General features: G+C 44.7%; 1 long non-coding RNA gene across 1 annotated transcript; it reads right to left on the reverse strand.

Annotated features, from left to right (window-relative positions):
• Positions 1 to 12,884: 12,884 nt before the first annotated feature.
• LOC131275221 (uncharacterized) lies at positions 12,885 to 14,063 on the reverse strand. Its single transcript, XR_009182630.2, has 2 exons — positions 13,817 to 14,063; positions 12,885 to 13,022 (listed from the first exon to the last, which is right to left on the reverse strand). It is a non-coding gene; the product is annotated as an uncharacterized lncRNA (long non-coding RNA).
• Between the last annotated feature and the right edge of the window lie 3,260 nt (positions 14,064 to 17,323).

Genomic DNA, 17,323 nt, shown 5'->3' on the forward strand with positions numbered 1-17,323 from the left:
AGGGCCATCTGACCCTTCCTCCCATCCCTAGTCCCCCTCAAGCCATCAAAGCTCCACCCAAGGCATCCCTATGCCCCCATTTTATCCCTTCCCTCTACAAATACTTACATACAGCTTATCATAGATTTCACCCATGTAGGTGTTAGCTCTCTTCCAAACTTTCTTTAAGCCTATCAACCAGTCTGTAGCTCTCTGAGACTACTTATCATGTAATATTTGTGCTTCAATGCCTGGGTTGCTTCACTCAACGTAAGGTTCTCAAGATTCATCCATGTTATCACATGTGTTTGTACTGTATTCCATCTTATAGCTGAGTAGTAGTCCATTGTATGTATATGCCACATTTTATTTATCCATTCATCTATTGATGGGCATTTGCATTGATTCCAACTTTTGGCAATAGTAAATAATGCTGCTATGAACATTGGTGTGCATATATCAGTTTGTATCCTTGTTTTCAGTTCTGCTGGGTAAATACCCACCAGTGGAATCGCTGGGCCATATGGCAAATCCATAGGTAGTTTTTTTTTTTTGACAAACCACCAAACTGTTCTCCAGAATGGCTGTATCCTTCTGCATTTCCACCAGCATGAGTGAGTGTTCCCATTCCTCCACATCCTCTCCAGTACTTGTAGTCTTCTGTGTTTTTGATAGCTGCCAGTCTCGTGGGAGTAAGATGATATCTCATTGTAGTTTTGATTTGCATTTCCCTAATATCTAGTGATTTTGAGCATTTTTCATGTGCTTTTTAGTCATTTGAATTTCTTATTTGGAGAAGTTTCTATTTAAGTCTTGCCACTTTTTAAAATGGGTGGATTGTCTTTTTATTTTTGAGATATAGGAATTCTTTATATTTGAAGGATATTGGTCTCCTATCAGATATATGGTTACCAAATATTTTTACCCATGGGTAGGCTCTCTTTTCATTTTCTTGACAAAGTCCTTTGAGGTGCAAAAGGCTTTAATTTTGAAGAAGTCTCATGTATCTATTTGTTCTTCTACTCGTGCTTCTGGTGTGAAGTACATGAAGCCATTTCCTATTACAAGGTCCTGTAGGTGTTTCCCTACATTGCATTCTAAGGTCCTTATGGTCTTATGGTCTTGACTCTTATATTCAGGTCTTTGATCCATCTTGAGTTGATTTTTTTATAAGATGTGAGTTGGTAATCCTCTTTCAGTGGGTTTGGTGGTCTTGTGAATATCATATGACTGTATCTATTAGGAGCTATATCAGAATTTTCAAATTGGTTCCATTGGTCAGTGTGTCTCTCCTTGTGCCAGTACCATGCTGTTTTCACTACTGTACTATGTTTTGAAGTCAGGTAGTGTAATTCCTCCAATTTTGTTTTTTCTTTTTCAATATGTCTTTGGCTATTCGGGGCCTCATTCCTTTCCAAATAAATTTCTTAGCAAGTTTTTCTAGTTCATTAAAGAATGTTGTGTTGATTTTCATTGGGATTACATTGAATGTGTAGATCAGTTTTGGTAGGATAGGCATCTTAATAATATTTAGCCTTCTTATCCATGAACAGGGAGTATTCTTCCATTTATTTAAGTCTTCTTTGATTTCCTTGAACAGTGTTGTGTAGTTTTTTGTGTATAAATTTTGTACATCTTTAGTTAAATTTATTTCTAGGTATTTGATTTTTTAATTTACTATTGTAAATGGTATTTTTATTGATTTCCTCCTCAAGTTTTTCATTAGTGTTGTACAGACATGCTACTGAATTTTGCGCATTGATCTCATAACCTGTGACATTACTGAACTCATTTATAAATTCTAGAAGCTTTGTTGTAGATTTCTCAGGGTTTTCTATGTATAGGGTCATATCATCTTCAAATAGTGGAATTTTGACTTTTTCTTTTCCAATTTGAATGCCTTTTATGTCTGGTTCTTGCCTCAATGCTCAGGCAAGTACTTCTAACACAATATTAAATAGAAGGGGTAATAATGGGCATCGTTGTCTTGTTCCTGATCTTAGAGGGAAAGATTTTCAGATTTCAAAATTGTAAATGATATTAACTTGGAGTTTTCCATATATATCTTTTATCATGTTCAGAAAGTTTCCATCTACTCCAATCTTTTGCAGAGTTTTTATTAAGAAATAGTGCTGTATTTTGTCAAATGCTTTTTCTGCACCTGCAGATATGATCATGTGATTTTTTTCCTTCAATCTGTTTATTTGGTGTTTACATTAGTGTATTTTCTTATGTTGAACCATCCTTGCATACGAGGAATGAATTCTTCCTGGTCATGGTGTATAATTCGTTTAATGTGCTGCTGAATATGATTAGTAAGTATTTTGTTGAGGATTTCCACATCTATGTTCATTAGAGAGATTTGTCTGTAATTTTCCTTTCCTGTGGCATCTTTGTCCAGCTTTGATATTAGGGCAATATTGGCATCATAGTATAAGTTAAGCAATGTTCTTCTGTTTCAATTTTTTCGAAGAGTTTCAGCAAGATTGGCATTAGTTCTTTATGGAAAGTTTGGTAGAATTCACCTCTGAAGCCATCTGGCCCAGAACTCTTATTAGTTGGGAGGCTTTTAATAACTGATTCTATATCTTTCCTTGTGGTTGATTTGTTGAGATTTCAGTTTCCTCTTTCATTAATATAGGTTGCTTATGTGTTTCCAGGAATTTGTCCATTTTCTCTGAATTTTCATTTTTGTTGGAATATAGTTTTTCAAAGTATCCTCTTATGATAGTCTTTTTTCTGTGGGGTCAGTGGTGATATCCCCTTTCTCATTTCTTATTTTCTGTATTTGCATCTTTTTTTTTTTGTTAGTCTAGCTAAGGGTTTGTCAATTTTATAGATCTTGTCAAAGAACTGGCTCTTGGTTTTGTTTATTTTTTCAAGTGCTTTCTTATTTTTTCATTTAGTTCTGCTCTGATCTTTGTTATTTCTTTCCTTTTCCTTTGCGTTTAGTTTGTCATTGTTTTTTTTTACTAAATCCTCCAACTGTGAAGTTAGTTTTTCAATTTTAACTCTTCTTTTATCATGTGTGAATTTATGGCTATAAATTGCCCTCTCAGTACCACTTTTGCTGCATCCCATAAGTTTTGATATGTGCATTATCATTTTCATTTTTTTCAAGGTAGTTATTGATTTCTTTTGAGAGTTCCTCCTTGACCCACTGTTTTTCAAAGAGTGTTTTATTTAACTTTGATATCTTGTTGCCAAATCCGGGTCTCTGACATTTGCAGATTTCCAGCTTCATTTCACTGTAGTCAGAGAAATTATTTTGTATGATTTCAAACTTTCTGAATTCACTGAGACTTTCCCAGCAACCTATCGTGTTGTGTATCTTGGAGAATGATCCATGTGCACTTGAGAAGAATGTTTATCCTGCTTTATTTGGGTGTAATGTTCTGTATATGTCTATTAGGTCCAGTTCCTCTAATATATTGTTCAAAGTCTTTTCTTCTTTATTGATTTTCTTTTGAGATGTTCTGTCCAAAGGTGATAGTGGTGTATTAAAGTCCCCCACTATAACTGTAGAGGCATCAATTCCTTCCCTTAGATTCTCCAGTGTTTGTCTTACATATTTGTAGGCACCCTTGTTAGGAGTGTAATGTTTTTTGTTTGTTTTTGTTTTTGTTGTTAATGATGTATTTATTTATTTCTCTCCCCTCCCCCCACACTAGTTGTCTGTTCTCTCTCTTTTTGCTGCATCTTCTTTGTCCGCTTCTGTTGTCAGTGGCATTGGAATCTGTGTTTCTTTTTGTTGCATCATCTTGCTGTGTCAGCTCTCTGTGTGTGCAGTGCCATTCCTGAGTAGGCTGCACTTTCTTTCACACCGAGCAGCTCTCCTTACAGGGTGCACTCCTTACGCTTGGGGCTCCCCTACACGGGGACACCCCTGCATGGCACAACAATCCGTGTGCACATCAGGACTGTGCATGGGACAGCTCCACATGGGTCAAGGAGGCCCCAAGTAGGTCCAGGGTTTGAACCGCGGACCTCCCATGTGGTAGACAGATGCCCTAATCACTGAGTCAAGTCTGCTTCCCAGGAGCATAAATGTTTATACCTGTTCTTTCCTTTTTGAATGATTATCCCTTTCACTAATATGTAGTGTCCATATTTGTCTCTCACAATTATTTTGCATTTAAAGTCTATTTTGTCTGATATTAACATAGTTACTCCTGCCCATTTTTGGTTATTATTTGCCTGTAAGATGTTTTCCAGCTATTCACTTTCAACCTCCTTGAATCCCTAGGTCTAAGATGTTTTTCATGTAGACAACATATTGATGGATCATACTTTCTTATCCAATCTTCCAGTCTGAGTCCCTTGACAGGTGAGTTTAATCCATTGACATTCTCTGTTATCTCTTTCAAGGAATTATTTATATTAGCCATATTTTCTTTGGATTTGTGTTTGTTATATTTTGTTTGGTTTTTTACTTTTTTTTTGTCTTTTTATTGTTCTTACACTCTCCTCCAACTCTGTCTCTCCTGTTTTTTATCTTTCCTCCTATAGAACTTCCTTTAGTATTTCTTGAAGGGCAGTATTCTTGTTGGTATAATCTATTAATTTCTGTTTGTCTGTGAATATTTGAACTCTCTATAATATTGAATGTCAGTTTAGGTGGATAGAGTATTCTTTTTTGGAAATTATTTCTTTTAGTACTTTGACTATATCATACCACTGCCTTCTTGCCTCCTTGGTTTGAGATGAGAAATCAGCACTTAGTTTTATGAAGCCTCCTTTGCATATGATGTTTCTCTTTTCTCCTGCTGCTTTTAGTATTTTCTCTTTGTCTTGAGCATTGGATAATTTGACAAGTATATGTCTTTGGGTAGGCCTGTTGGGATTTATGCTATTTAGGGTGCATTGTGCTTCCTGGATGTGGACATTCATCTCCCTCAATAGGTTTGGGAGGTTTTCACCCATTATTTCCTCCAACACCCCTTCTGTTCCCTTTCCCTTCTCTTCTTATTCTGGGATGCCTATAATGCATATGTTTTCACATTTTGCTTTGTCATTCAGGTCCCAAAGTCCCTGTTGAATTTTTTCTCTCTTTTTATCTATCAATTCTACTGTCTGTTTGATTTAGGATGTACTATCTTCCATAATAGAAGACAGCACAACACTAGTTCTTTCCTCTCCCTTTTCAAATCTGCTGTTATTTGCTGAGAGTGTATTTTTGATTTCTTGGATTGTGCTGTTACTCCCCATCATACCCATTGTCTTTTTTTTTGCATGATTGCAATTTCTTCTGTATGCTCTCCAAGTGTTTTCTTCATAGTCTTATCTCTTCTTTCACCTCATTAAATTGGCCCCTATTAAATGTTTTGAGAGCTTTAATTACTTGTTTGATGTTCTGCTCTTCTTCCTACTTTTTAGTTTGTTCATTGGATTGGGTCATGTTTTCCTGATTATTCGTTTGGCTTGTAGTTTTTTGTTGCTGCCTGGTCATCATTTTATCTTGGTGGGTTGATTAGCTTCTTTGTCTAGTGTCAAGGTTTAATTAGTTGCTGCATTTCATGTGTGTTAAGTCTTCTCTTTGCCATTTTGTTCTTCTTATTCTATTTCTGTCCTGTTGGCTAAGTTCACTTGAAGGAAAATATTAGGGTAAGTGAAAGCAAAAAGAGTAAGAAAAGAAAAAAGTATAATAGTAGTATTGTTAGTAGATATTAGCAGAAGAACCATGTGAGATCTAGAAGAAAGGGTATTAGACTCATGTAAGCTGTGTAGAGTTATAACAGTAAGAAAAATGGAGTATCTATAATGAGACAGTAACCTGAATATGGTGAGGAATATAGTATTAATTAAAAGACCAGTGTGGTCAGGAAAGTGGGAAGAGAAAGGAAAGGACAATAATATAGAGAGTGAATAAAAGACGGAAAACAGTACAAGGTATTAGAAATAAAAATTGGGGGCTAAATTAAGAGCAGTGGAATGTAAGAGAAACACTAAATGATGGAGGATAGAAAGATGTAGAGAAAAGGGGTAGGTATTGGTAGCCAAAATCAGTACACACAGAAAAGAGGAAATAGAGGATGAGGAAACACAGCAAATGTGAATCACTCCCTGCCACACCTAATATAAAAAATATAAAAAAGAAGAGAAAGGGAAAAAAGGGGGAAAAGTGGGGGTGGAAATTCAAGCAAGAAAAGGGGGATGAAGAAGAAGAGGAGGAGGAGGAGAAGTAGGAGGGGGAGGAGGAAAGGGCTGTGGGGTTATAAAGAGGAAGGAAAAACAAAAAAATAAACCAATAAAAAAGAGCAACGTTTCGAGCAAGGAGTCCTCTTTGCATTTAAATAAAATGCTTAGGAGTCTGACCTTCCCCCTTTCTCCCTTTTTCCCTTCTCTCTCTCCCAGGGCAGCAGGAAAGCTGTGCGAGGTGTCCAGTAGGAGAATCAAGTGGGTCCTTGGTGAACAAAATCACCAGAGAAAACAATGTCTTAATTTCCAAAGAGAGCGTGCCCACACATCACCAGGAACACCAAATATGCTAATAGAAGTTTTCAAAACACATCTTACAGTCCATCTCCCTTAGTTGTACTACAGGAGGGCTAGTTGAATTTTTTTTTAAAGATTTATTTATTTATTTATTTCTCTCCCCTTCCCCCCCCCCCAATTTTCTGTGTCTATTTGCTGTGTCTTCTTTGTTCGCTTCTGTTGTTGTCAGTGGCATGGGAATCTGTGTTTCTTTTTGTTGCATCATCTTGTTGTGTCAGCTCCCCGTGTGTGCGGCACCAATCCTGGGCAGACTGCACTTTCTTTCGTGCTGGTTGGCTCTCCTTACAGGGTGCACTCTTTGCACATGGGGCTCCCCTACATGGGGGACCCTCCTGCGTAGCAGGGTACTCTTTGCGTTCATCAGCACTGCGCATGGGCCAGCTCCACACAGGTCAAGGAGGCCCGGGGGTTTGAACTGCAGACCTCCCATGTGGTAGGCAGACACTATAACAACTGGGCCAAGTCTGCTGCCTAGTTGATTTTCTGACTCCACCTTCTCCCAGACCAAGTTTCCGATCCCAGCATTTTTAGGTAAATTGGGCTTTCTTGGCAGATTTGCCTTTCCTTTCTTACCCAGTTTTCCCCAAGCCAGCTGGAATGCTCCTCAGCTCAAAAAAAAAAAAAAGGGGGGGGTGGCAAGACCTGAAAATTGAACCCCCATCTCATTTGGCCCCTCTGCACCTCCCACAAAAACCCTTCAACTCACAGAGTCACTCCAAAACTGAACGGCTAGTGTATTCCCTTACCGCAGGGAGCACTGGATTTGGGAGAGCACTGGATTTGGGAGTGGGAAGTCTGGGATATTGTTGGCTTGGGGTCTGTGGGTCTGTGTAATGTGGGCTGTGGTGACTTAGGGGTCATGGACCTGGGGAGCATTCTTCTGGGGAACACAGGGCTTGGGAATGTCGCCACACTACTAACAGTCCAGGGAATGCCCTAGGGGGAAGAGTCCCACCTCTCCACAACTTCTGACCTCAGTGTTAGAAACTCACAATTCTACCCTTAGCAAGCACGACTTCTGTTCCAGTCTCTCCAAATCAATGTCCAAACACTTCCTGCCTTGCATGTCCCCGAAACAGCCCACTGCAGCAAGATTCCAACTGTACTCAGCCGGCCTTTTGCAGGAACAATTATGAAGTGCATTCACTCAGGTGCCATCTTTCCCCACCCATCAGCTATCATCTTTTAATATCTCCATTTGTTCATCCCAGCTTGACCTTAAAGTGAAAGTACGTCTGCCTCATTATCTAAAAAAGATGAAGAAATGCACTTGCTAGCTGTTCTTTAATCCTCCCCTGGTTAGCCTTGTATATCACTTTGGCTGCTTATATCCTCCCGACAGTGAAATCAGACACGTGGTCTTGCTGGATTTGGGCAGGATCAGGTCTCGAACCTAATGCCAGGTTGCCTAAGTTTGTTTTTGCCTTACTTTTTTCCTCTGGGTGGGTAACAAAAGGAAGCATTTCTACCAACTACAAGGCACAAGGTAGAAAGTACAGTTAAGAGAATGCAGCACATATGCAGAGTATGTTGGAAAACCCAGTAATCCCCAAGCTCACTGACTCCAGGAACTCAGACTGGGTGAAAGCAGCTTCAACTGAGTCTCTACAGACCCTTCACACACCTTCCATCCTGTGCAAGACACCTGGTCATTCTGGGGGAGGTGTGAAGATAAGTCAGCCTGGTTGTTGTCCACAGCCACATGCTAAGGCCAACAAGGCAATCCTTAGTATTTTCTTAAAGTTCTTGAGAATTCCAGGGGTGCTATACTAAAGGAACTTGTCCCATGTCTGCTGGAAATCCTGGTGTGCCTGTGCTCCAAGTCACTTTACAGGACGGGGAGGACAGAAAACCTCCCAGCATGGGCTCAGGGCTCCTGCTCCCACACGACGGCTAGCCGGAACCAGCCCACCACACCTGAGCTTCCTTCCACTGCTGCCTTTAAGCTTGTCCACTTCTGGCATGGTCACTGTGGGTGCCCCGGTCCACTGTGGCCTTCACTTCTGTGGAAAGCATCACCTCCAGTATGGCTCCTACACTCCTAGGTTAACAAGAAGCCCAAACCATGGCCAGTGATAAAGTTTTCAGTTTTTGGTACTGTGAAAACTGGATAGCTTTTTGGTTAAAATTAAACTTGTATTTTCCCACTTCATTGCAGACAAAAGAAAATTCTGGATGGATTTTAAAAGGTAAGTGAAAAAAACAGCTCTAAGGGCCTTTTAATCATCAAAGCAATGGGGAGAAATCAAAAAGAAAATATCAAACACTTTGACTATGCATTAGTCAACAAAAGGGGTACTGATGCAAAGTACAAGAAATCTGTTGGCATTGACAAAGGGGGCTTATTTTGGGTAGAAGCTTACAGTCGCAACACCATAAAGTGTAAGTTACTTTCCTCACCAAAGTCTGTTACCACATGTTGGAGCAATATGGCTGCTGGTCTCTGTAAGGATTCAGCCTTCTTCTTCAGACTCCATGGTCCCAGGTTCTTCTGGTCTCTGCTGTAGGCTGGCATAAGGCTTGTCTCTCTGTCTGGGGCTTGTTTCTTTATTGGCTTGGCTGATCTGTTGTCTCCACAAGGTCAGCTGTAGACCATCAGGTTCTCTCTCTTTCCAGGCCTCTGCCATGTCTATAGAGCCATCTCTGTTCCTCTGTGTTCTTCTCCTGTGTGTTTATTTCCCTGGGATCCAGCATCAAAACTCCAACTACTTCCTTTGCCATGTCTTTTTCTTAGTGAGTCCCTGCCCACCAAGGGGGTGAAGACTCAATGTCCTACTGACATGGGCCATTTCAACCCTTGATCATAATTTAATAAAGTAAAAGTGAAACCTCTGAAGTTAATATAATCTATTATGCCCATAGGAAGAGACCAGTTTACAAACATAATCCAATATCTATGTTTGGAATTCATAAACAGTATCAAATGGCTACACTATATAAAAACTAAAGATATTTGAATTAAATCAAATAAAATCCAACATTTTAAGAAACGTAATGCACCATGGAGAGATCACATTATCTTTAACATACATAACATAGGATGTTGATTGGCCGAGAGTCACCTCTTGCTGGCAGTGTTATGTCCTCTTGAAGGAAACTTTGTAGGTAAACCCCCAGATCAGAAGGCCCTTCAGGAACCCAAGGAAACCCAAGCATCCCACCCACTCTTCTGGGATGATACAAGGTCAATTCTCCAAAGGAGAAACTTGGTCTCCTGTCAGGGAAAGTTCTGGAATCCAGACCCTCCCCTCTGAGGTTCAGAGTTACTGCCCAGCCCACTTGAGGCCAGCTGGAAAGAAAAAAAGATAACATGGTCCCCATCACTCACATCACCTCCATGTGCCTAGTAAATTAAGGACTTAGAATGAAGCTGGGCTCCTGGTCATTCTGTGGCTTAAGTCCTTTCTGGCCAGCCCACCAGAGGAACACATGTGTGGCTGGAGAAGAGCCACAGGGTCCAACACATAGACCAGGCCTCCAGACACCTGGTGGAGAGGTGGGAGGCACCTTCCTCTCTCACACCTGAAAGCCTGGTGCCAAAGGGGACAGGGCAGCAGGGCAGCCAGCAGGGGGCAGTGCTAACAGCAGGGGAACAGGGAAACAGAAGATGCTCCTGGAAAAGGCTTGGCTTGTGCTTCCTCTGACCCTTCTGAGCTGAATTAACCCCTAGGGTTCTTATTCTGAGAGAAAGATCCTAAAGGGGAAGGATGGACTCAAGAACAGAACATGCAATCACCCTGCACTGAATGTAAGAGCTAATGGCACTTTATTTTGTTCCCTAAGCTGGAGAAAACCAGCATAATAGAGTATGATATGCAACATTATTGAAAAATGCCCATTTCTTTTCGTAATGAGTTCTAAAACTCTCTTTAAAGTAAGAATGATGAGTAAGCAGCAATGCCTGTCCCCCAAGCCCTGGATTAGTTACCAGGAGCCTATCATAGCTCAGAATAACTTTCCTTAGCAATGCTGGTGGATGTTATCACAATCTTAGACAGCTCTTCCTCGTGGGGATTTCGCATATTCAGAACTTTTGCAGAACAAAATGAAATTTTCTATCACAGAAAAATAAAGAAAAAAATATTCATCACCAGCCAGCCTCAGTTAGTAACATGACTATCCATTTCCAAAAACTAATCAAACTGAAAAATCTGCTTTTCCTTGATTTGTTTCACCAATTTTTCTTCTTTCCTCTTTTTTTCTTTCACTACTTTATGGATTGAAGCAGAATGTCATTAATAAAACTGACTCAGATTTACATGCTACCACAAAATGGAGCTTCTGGGTTTATTGGTATTTCATTATTACCATTTCTCAAGGGAGTTCTTGTTTCACACAGGATGTTGCTTTTAAAACACAAAGCAAAAAGAACGCCACTTACTTTTCTCTCTTGATGTCCATTTGGCCCTTTGTGTTTTCAGCATTATTGAAATTCAGTGTTTCCTGATACTGGTTTGGCCCTTGCTGTCTACCATCACTTTTCCCTCAGAAAATAGCTGAGGTGTGAACAATGTGCAGGGTGACACAGAAGGAGGGTTGCTGAGGTTGTTGGTGCTGGGGGTAGGAAACAGACATGACAGTGGAGGAGACCTTGCTAATGCAGGTAGAGCTGCTGGCTGAGAAAGGGTACTTGGTAGGAGAAGCAAGGGCTTTCCAACAGTGGGAAATGGAGCCAGAGACACAACCCTGGAGGGCACTTCAGGATCAGCTGAGTGGTAGATGGCACCAATAGCCAATTCTCCTCCACTCCTGGTCACCCACAGGAGTAACCGTCCCTGCTCCTCTGCTAGGTGCTTGCATGTGATCAAGGAGCCATGTGTGACTCTTCAGGCAGAAGCATGTAAGCACCCATGGCCAGGAGCTCCAGAGACTTCACACTGAAAGGACAACAGCCTGAGTGGTGGCCCTCCCTCCACCTGGGTTCCTGAGACTGGACTGAGCAGAGCCTCCCTGCCACATACACAAACACACACACACACATACACACACACACACACACACACACCCCTTGGCATGGGAAGTCTATCTTTACTTTTATCCACTGTCTCAGTTTGCCAGGGCTCGTCTGACAATGCCCCAGAACTGCTTATTTAAGCCCCCAGGTTGACGGTTCTATCATGTGCCTCTCTGACAGTGATCAGATCAGGAAGGAAAGGCTTGGCCCTGTGGACCCAGTCCTTAGCAAAAGGGCACTGACCATCACTAGCCAAAGACAATTAGTCTATGGGGTGCAGCAGTGCTCCAAAATGTATTCACCAAATACAATGAATGTGCCACACTAATGAAAGAGGTTGTGGATGTGGGAGGAGTGGAGTGAGGCGGTTGGGGGTATATGGGAACCTCTTATATTTTTTGAATGTAACATTTTTTGTGATCTATGTATCTTCAAAAAATACAACTAAAAATTGATAGGGGTGGGAGTGGGGAGTGGGGTATATGGGAACCTCTTATGTTTTCTAATGTAACATTTTGTGTGATCTATTAACTTTGAAAAAAGATAATTAAAAAATAAAAAAATAAAAACAAACCAGTAATTAGAGCTCCACCGACCCAGGGCTTACTGTGAGCCACTGTATGCACACTAAGCACATTCATTCTCTTAAGTGGTCCATGAGGTCAGTTCTGTTTGATCTGTGTTAGAATGGCAAAGTGAGACAGAGAGGCTGTGACTTGTGATGGCTCCACAGCTAGTCACCACAGAGCTGATACTTCCACCAAGGACTCCTCTGCCGGGGCTGCCAACCAACACACTGACTACTGTTAACTGTGCTCCAAGGAAATTGATTTAGGAAGAATTTGATCAGCTTTAGTACAGAGTTTGATCAGCTGTAGTACAGAATTCACCCTCTTTATGACCAATGATCCCAAGGTCAGAGAAATTGCTCCTGGAGCCCTGGAGCTGATCAGATACCAGTGCCCATAATCCCAATACCATGGTGTGAACATTGGTTCAAATAGACTTTGAAATGCCTTTTGCTGTTCTTATTGCTTTTAAGGCTCTTTTCTTTAGATTTTAATTAATATTTATTTCAGTTGCATAATTTCCTTTTGGCATGCACAAAGCCCCAGGACTTGAATTTGCCTGTAACCTCAGCTAACCAAAACTGCCCTGAAATGCTTTAAACACATAAAATCCCATTTGAATGCATGCGTTCTAAAGACAGTTACCAGACATTGTATGTCCTCCCATGGCCCACTGGGTGGACTGTGGGAGAGTGTGGGCTATAATGGGGATCATTGACCATGAGGTGCAGCGGTGCTCAGAGATGTATTCACCAAATGCAATGAATGTCTCATGATGATGGAGGAGATTGTTGCTATGGGGGGAGGAGAGGGGTGAGGGGAATAGGGGGTATATGGGGACCTCATATTTTTTGAATGTAATATTAAAAAAATAAAGACAAAAAAAATAAATAAATAAAGACATTTCCCATTTTCCAGGAGGCAATAAGGCATTCAAGCAGCAGTCAGCGACTTTCTTTCTGGAGGGCCAGGGGGGAACTCTTCTGGCCCTGTGGGCTCTGTCGTTATCACTCAACCCCAACATCCTGCACAGGAACGTTAGAGAAATGAATGGGTGTGGGTGTGTTCTAATAAAACTTTATCAAAACAGGCAGGCGGCCAGATTTGGCCTGCAGGCCTTAGTTTGCCAACCCTGTCATATAGAAAAGTGTGCTTATGGCTCATTCCTGATGTCCCACCAAGAGATAGAGCCCTGGTCACTTCTTACCTCGGGGCCCCTCTCTGGCCCTTGTTCAGTTAGCCCTGGAAGGCGGGGCCATTTATCAGACTGCCAAATTCTGGAAGGAGACACTGAGTCTTCAGGCTCACTCTGCCCTTCTCCCTCTTGGGCCTGGCCCGCAGGGGGCAGGGGCTCTGCTCTGCATTTCTACCACATTTAAGCTTCAGAATCCACAAGCCCCACTGTGCAGTCCTCAGCGGTACCTTCCATCAGTGACACCCCATCGAGGAGCAGTCTACAGTCCACCTTATGGAAAGGGACTCCTCAAAGGTACAAACAAAACGGTGTAGTGTGAACTGTCTTTGTTATTCTGAAAATCCAGATGAATTTTATATTCTCTAGATAAAGAAGATTTGAACAACTTCATACACCAAGAGTCTTGGCTTTTTGACTATTATCTCATGATGGCCATCAACTCACTGGCAGTATCATAGGCACCGTAGACTCAAAATGTAAACCCCAATTAGTAGTGAAACTATTTACAGTTGTTCAAAAGCTATTGCTCACAGGAAGAAAACAGATGAGGTGTGTGTTTACAGAAGGTCAGGAACCCTTCCGTTCCACCCCCCTCCTGTTTTAATGGCCAGTAGAGACAGGTACCTTGTCAGACGGCCCCAGAAGTCACCTTCCTCCATCCAGTTCTTCCACACGCTAGAAGCCAGGCAGAGGGGTACCTCAGATTCAAGAGACATCCCGGGGGGCAGGCTGAGGGCCATGGTTGTTTCAACTGGAAACTACGCTTCTGTGTGTGAAGTGAAGCTCATGAGACTCAAGGGGCCTCCCATCAGTACTCGAGAGAGAGTTGACCTGAACTGGGGACTCACCTGGGCACCACTGATTGTGGGTAGCCAGGAGAAGAGGAAGAACGCATTTTGTGGGATTATTTTATACACCATTAACTTCCTTTCCAATGGAATCTGTGTTCCACGTTATGGGTTGAGCTGTGTACCCCAAAAAGATACCTTGAAGTCCTAATCCTGGGTACCTGGGAACACGAACTTTTTGCAAAAGCGTTATTGCAAGCAGAATCATTTAAATTGAATGAGGCTGACTGCAGTGGGTGGACCCTTAGTCCAGGATGGCTGGTGTCTTTAGAGGGGGGGTGGACACAGACAAAAGTGGGGGGCGGGAGCACCATGGGAAAAGAGACAGAGCAGGCCATAGGGTGACTGAGGAGGCACTGAAAACCGAAGGCTTGCTGGCCAAGGGACAGGCGCCCCAGCGGCCAGGACTGACACAACAGCACGGCCCACGCACTTGCGGCTTAAGCCTGCCGGGCTGAGAGAGCCGTTTCTGGTGTTTCTAGCCACCCAGTTCATGGCACTTGTGACAGCAGCCTGAGAAAAGTGAGGTGTCCCTCTTCTGGCAGTCCCATCCCTCCAGGAGTCCTGAAGGATAGCCCAGGTGCCCAGCTGTCTGCAAGGCTGAGGGTCCCCAATCAAGGCTTTTATCTAATCAGATGCCCTGAGGAACACCCTGGGGACGGACAGAAACAATGTTGAAAAGAAAGGAATGGGTGACCTGGACAATTCTGAACACCCTTCTCTTCCTTTCTTCCGCCCTCTCTTGGGGGCTTCGGCTGCTTAGACCCCCGAGGTCTTCCCACCACGCACACCTTCCCAGAGGGGCCAGACGGTGCAGACCTATTCCTGGTTCTCCTTGTCGGTGGGAAGGCAGCCCGAGGGTTCCAGTGGCCCAGGACCGTCCATCAGCCTGGTTGCTTATTCACGGCCTCGGGAACCACCGCACATACTGCTCAGAGGGCCGCATCCTGCACACTGGATAGCCTCGGGGCTCCCTTTCTAGACTGTCCGCGCACCCTCGGATTGCTGCAAGGCCCCTCCAGCCCGGGGGAGGGGTGCCACTGTGTCTCCCAGTACTAAAAGCTCTGCTCTTTTGGGACCAGGCGCCCATCTCACCGACCCTGCTGAACAGCCCCTGCCCCCACCACTCCCAGGCGCCCCATGGAGTCTTCCTCCCTGGTGAGGACTCCCTCCTTGCCCGCCCCCCACTTGACCTTCCAGGTAGCCCTTTCCATCTATGATGTCCTGCTCCCACCCCCACAGAAGCATCCCCCACCCTGCCCGGGTCCCGCCCCCACGCCCTTGCTTGGCCCCCAGATCCCTTCCACGCGGTGCCGCTGGGTGTCCAGTCCCCGCTCCGGGTGGCACAGCCCTGCCCCAGCCCCTCCCTGGCAGGGGAACCCTGCCCCCAGCACCGCCTCACCCTTGCCGCGAGGTGCCGCCCCTCCCGCCTCACCCGGGCCTGGCGGGAGAAGTAGCTGCGCTCCTTGGGGTCCAGGCGCCGCTGCGGGACGTAGCTGAAGGCGGACTGCGCGGAGATGGGCGGCGGCCCGGGGTTGCCCCGCAGCCTGGCGGCGGTGATCTCCTCCTCATCCGCCAGGCCGCCCGCGTCCAGCTTCTCCGCCCAGGCCATGTCGGTCCCACCCGGCCGGGGGCCCCGCCCGAGTCCGCCTCCCTGGCTGCCCGGCGCCCGCGTTCAGCAGTTGCCAGGGAACCGCGGTCTCGCGTCACAAAGCTGGGCGGAGGGCGCAGGGCTGGGGCGCAGGGCCAGGGGCGCAGGGCGGAGGGCGCAGCTGGGCTGGGGATGGGACCGTGCCCTCCCGTCTCCTTGCGGGTCCCTGGAGGGCCCACTTGAGACACAAGGAGTCGCGTCTGCTGGAATGGGGGCCTGCGCCAGATTGCCCTTGCCCTTGCCCTTGCGCGCCCGGAGGGTTCCAAGCGGGCTGTCCGGTAGAAGTGCAGGCCACGCCACCGCGGCATCTGAAACTCTCCAGGAGCCGCGGAACAGTAGTGGAAGACTCAGTGGAATTCACTGCCATGGTATATTAACACAGTGTGTCTGCAGCAGCATCGTGTCAACGTGCAAAGAGTTGGTTTTCAGCGCCTCGGTCACCACGAGGGGCCACCGCTCAAGGTCCTGGCAGGTGCTGTTGTGCAGCGGCACAAATCGAATCCATTCAAGTGGTATCTGGCAAAACTGAGCTGTTCCGCAGCGCTCTGCTGTTTCTTGAGTCAAATGCTGGTTCAAGAGGTGTGTTCCTTCTGTCGAAAATTCGCTTAACTCTCAAGCCTGGGATGTGTGTGTATCAGTAAAAAGGAAAAGGAGAACTAAACAGGCCTTGGGAATCCTTTAACCAGGGCAGCTCTAGGAAGACTGGCTTGAAACATAAATGATAATGAGGGGCAAGACTTGTGAAATCTGGGGAACAGTGGGTCATTCCAGGCAGAGGGAAGAGCATCTGTGGTGGCCCTGAGACTGAGCCCATTGATGTGCGGGTGGCAGAAAGGGAGGACAAGGGCGGTGCAGCTTTCAGAAGGGGAAGGCAGTAGGGAGTGCAGGTGGACAGGCAGGCCGGGGAGGGGGCGGTCTCAGGCCCGGACCAACGAGCACCCCTCTCAGGAGGCTTCTTGCCTGTATGTCCTTGATTCAGGCAGAGGTTTTAGAGATTTTTCAGTACCATGTCCTTGATGCTAATTAACAAAAGCAATAACCACACACTTACAGTGGCACCCCTAGAAGTAGAGCAGCCTAGAAATATGGCACCCCTAGAAGTACAGCACACCTAGCAGTAGGGAACCCTAGAATTATGGCACCCCTAGAAGTATGACCCAGCAAGCCAGTCTGTGCTCCTCCTTCACCACCTTACACGTGGACACAACCATTCTAAGGTCCACAGGATGGAGGACTAGAGTATGGGTTGGAGTGGACTTACTGATATTTCTATTCATGAACTATTGTGATTAGTAATTGAAGAAAATGTGGCATTGGTGTGGAGAAAGTGGCCATGTTGGCTGCTGGGGGTGGGAGTGGGAGGAAGAAATGTAAATGTGGGGGCATTTTCGGGATTTGGAGTTGTCCTGGGTGTTGCTGCAGGGACAGTTACTGGATATTGTATGTCCTCCCATGGCGCACTGGGTGGACTGTGGGAGAGTGTGGGCTATGGTGTGGACAATTGACCATGAGGTGCAGCAGTACTCAGAGTTGTATTCACCAAATGCAATGAATGTCTCATGATGATGGAAGAGATTGTTGTTATGGGGGTTGGAGTGGGGTGAGGGCGGTGGGGGGTATAGGGTGTGACAG

The sequence above is a fragment of the Dasypus novemcinctus genome, chromosome 22 (genome assembly GCF_030445035.2).
Source record: "Dasypus novemcinctus isolate mDasNov1 chromosome 22, mDasNov1.1.hap2, whole genome shotgun sequence".
NCBI lineage: Eukaryota > Metazoa > Chordata > Mammalia > Cingulata > Dasypodidae > Dasypus > Dasypus novemcinctus.